We start from the raw sequence: 3874 nt of genomic DNA, 5'->3' as shown, positions 1-3874 counted from the left end.
CCTGGACCTCTGAGCTTTCTCTAATCCGAACCACAATGTGAAACTATAGCCACATTTGACAAAGTTCTGCTTATAGATGTATTTTTGGACTAAAAAAAAAAAAAAAAAGCAGCTTTATCTGCAGCACTTTCTTTCATTTTTCCAAGTAATGAACATTGAGGGGCTGTGGGTCTGCTTTTTTTAGAACCATCTTTGTTCACATTGCTCACAAGAAGGAGATGCACACAATATACAAACTAAATATACTTTTTATTAGCAAGGCTTTTAGAGTACAGTCTTGCATCCAGCAGCTTCACTGAGCATGGTTCCACACACGCTGAATTAACTCACACACCCCTGGAGCAGGGCCCAGGTGCTGCATCTGTGCAGGAACATCATCCTTAATTTCAGTTTCTACTGACTTCCTGCCTTTCCCATGTACCTAAGCCACTGCCTTAGGCAAAGCTACCAGGATGTTTTCCTTCAGACTGTTGAGGTTTGTGTTCCAGTTCTATCCCCCTGCACCTGTGACAACCCACCTCTTTCTCTCCTGCCCTTACTCTCCATCTTCTCTCAGGCCTGGCGCAGCAGGCGGTGAGGGCAGGGCTGGCTTCTCCTGTGGCACTGCACTAATTCCTAAAGTGTGAAGATGTATTTGCCATCAACTTCACATTCCTTTGTCTGCTGACGACCATTCCTCAATCAGAGGCTCTGTTTCACATTTCACACCAAACTTCAACTCATAGCTGATGTACCAGTCAAAGGCAGTGCTGAGGCCTACCTCTACCCCCAGCCAGCTCTCCCAACATCAGTTCCTTTGTACAGAAAATTCTTCATCTTCTCCTCATCACTTCCCCTCCCATACACCTTGCGCTTCTCTTGCTCCATTCAATTTCTTGAATCTACCCCCAGTCACATTTGGCCACATCCAGTGTTTGAATCACAAATTGGCCTCATCTGACTGCACTCTGCTCATTCTGGTATCTTCATTCCTAAACCAAACAGCAAAATACCTGTATCATCTTCCTTACTGTTATACCCCTCGCTCCTCTTAACAAGTTTTAATGACCACCATCACCACATTCCAGTTTGCCTACCGTTTCCATATCTCCCCAGCCAGCAGCATGCCCTACCATTTGCTTTAACACTGTTTGTACCATTCCACCTCAGCTCTGACCCTCAGAATCTCTCAAGCATTAGTTGCAGCACCAAATCAATATATTTTCCTCCTCCTGAACACTATACGCCTTTGCCTCTCCACATTTTGACTTGAAAAGCCAAAGGAAGTAGAGAACCCTAATCTGCCATCAGTTTTTACAACTGAAGATAAAACAAGGTTTGCATGCAAGCTTCAGGTAGGTTTATCATCTCATCAAAACTGAGGTTTTGCTCACAGCTCAAAGGAGAATCTACTTCAGCTGACAGCAGATACTGTCTACGTGTTCTGTTTACACTGAACTTCTAAAAAAGGATATGACCTAAGCGTACTTCAGCAAAAAGCAGAAATAGTGCAGCCTCACACACTGAAATGTTTACTTGCCACCTCAAGCTCCAGCTGCCTTGCGTGAGAGCAGGAAGCATGGGTGAGTGAATATAAACCTTCAGCTCATTTAGAACAGGAAATCCACAGCCAAAGCATCAGAACTAACAGGAATGGGCAATATCAGTGCACTGACTTTCAAAATTTTGCCAAACAGATGTGAGGTGACAGAATCTTGAAAAGGAGCACCTCACTGTTCACGCAACTGGTCCTACCATTAAGCATGGAACTCTTCCTTCTGCTCAGGGCATGCTCTAGAAAGTCTACCTAATCTTTCATTTCCTTGTCTCTTGAATTGCGGACAACATTCTCATTTATATATCTAGTTAAAAAAAAAAAAAAGAAGAAAATGCCAGGATTCTGTACTATTTTTTAAATAGATGTTCATTGCCAGCATGCAAATCCACAGGGGGCACCCAGGAACTACACTGAATTTTAGTTGACTGAAGCATCCACCACAGGCGGTGTGGTTGGATACACACACGTCGCCACTGACCTCATCATGAAGAGATAGCGGAGGAAAATGTAAATTTAATGAGTCTCCAGATCAAGTTTCTAAAAGAGCTAAGAATATGAAGTAGACTTTTTTTTCTAGTTATATGAGTTGTAAGAGTTGGGGTTAATATGCCTTTTAAGTAAGAAATTATCACTGCTAGAAAGTCACCTAGCATGTAGACAGGTGTAGTGTAATGGGATGTCAGGGTACTAATCCTGAAACATTTCAGTCTGCACTGACAAAACCATCCCTGGAAGTGCTTAGCCTTACTGCAATCACTCCTGTAACACTTCAACCCAATCCTTGTTCCTTACACCAACTGTGTGATTTCACGTTTCCTAGTGCAATTCAAGCTTTGAGAATTAGCTCCGACACCTTAGAAGTGTACCACATTCCCCCCAAAGACAGTATTGTCTTGCAGAAAGAGTTGTTTGTAAAGCAGTATCTAACTTTGTCACCCTGGTGTCACCAAAGCCCTCCTTTGTCAAAGGCATTTCAGCTTCCTTTGTTTCTGCCCAACAGACCAGGCACTGTGGCAACCTCAAACAAAGCATGCATTCTCTTCCAGGTTGTGCAAGGAAAAATAATGAATATCCAGAAAGTTCTTCTACCACTTGAGCTACTGTGCTCCCATCTGGGTCCCACCCTCACCAAATAATCCACACTGGTAACAGAACATCATAGCCAGATGATTCTAAAGTAGTAACTAAATGAAAATGTAACAGCATAAACCTTATAGAGGATGGGAGCCAACCATGCTGTAATACCGTGTGGGTTCTTTTTGGCACCTATAGGCTTTCAGTTAATATTGCTCAGATTCTTTACTGCTTTCTTCTATTGTTCCTTACTGGTCATTACTTGTTAAATAGCATGAGGAGTTGGAAGATTTCACACCCTTTCTTTGTCTCTCAAGAGCAGGTCGCCTAAAAACAAGTTTTCATGAGGTAAATTCCTTCTCCCTCCAGCTGGCCGTGCAAGACAGGCCTACCTCAAAGTCTAGGTCTGTTTAATGCTGCAGGAAGTTAAACCAAGTACTCCATCTTTCTGTCTCTCACCTTTTTTTCCCAGTTTAGAAGTTGCAAGAGAAAAGCTACAGCCACCTCCCTCTATAGAGCTGTTATTTTTCATTAAGCAGCCATCACGATGAAATTAACTGAAGACTGTCTACACAACGGGCCAGAAGGACAACATGACACCCCTCAGCAACCCCTGCAGCAGTGAGGACTAGGGACCCATACCTGTGGGATGCTCTGTGGTGTCTCTTACTCAGCATATAGGCCCTGTTTCTGCAACCTATGCACCTGGGTCCTACACTCTCTCCATATGCTCAGTGGAAAACCAAGGCTGCTAGCTCCAGGCAGTGCTTTCTCTTAGAGAGAACAGCCTGACATTACTGTCACCACTGTGGATTTCTGCACTTAGCAGGGTAAAAATGAAGCCACTCCTGGAAAGTTAAGCAGAAGTTCATCCATCAGCCACTGAAAACCAACAGAAACTGTGCCATTTGTTACCACCCAGCTCGGTGCCTTCATTCAGAACTGCCCATCATTAAATAATCACATACTAGGAAAACCTACTGTGACACATCTTAATCCCAGTTCAACACTAGTTGGAAACTATTTAAAATAGTCTTAGCAATAGTTTAGGAGATGCATTCAGCATTAAAGAACCAAGAACAACTAAAAAAGACATTTTCCCACCAGCCTATTAGAAAATAGAAAGTACTTAGCATGGTTATTGCACCTTTAGAAGTTTTATAAATCCAAATAAAATCCCTTCAGTTAACAGTTATATTATTTCCATGTATTAGTATTAAAGCTTCAGTAATAAGCAACCTTTTTTAATGCACAGTATTTGAA

The sequence above is a fragment of the Gallus gallus genome, chromosome 2 (genome assembly GCF_016699485.2).
Source record: "Gallus gallus isolate bGalGal1 chromosome 2, bGalGal1.mat.broiler.GRCg7b, whole genome shotgun sequence".
Lineage (NCBI taxonomy): Eukaryota > Metazoa > Chordata > Aves > Galliformes > Phasianidae > Gallus > Gallus gallus.
The sequence above is the reverse complement of the archived record's forward strand: the minus strand, read 5'-3'. Positions refer to the sequence as shown.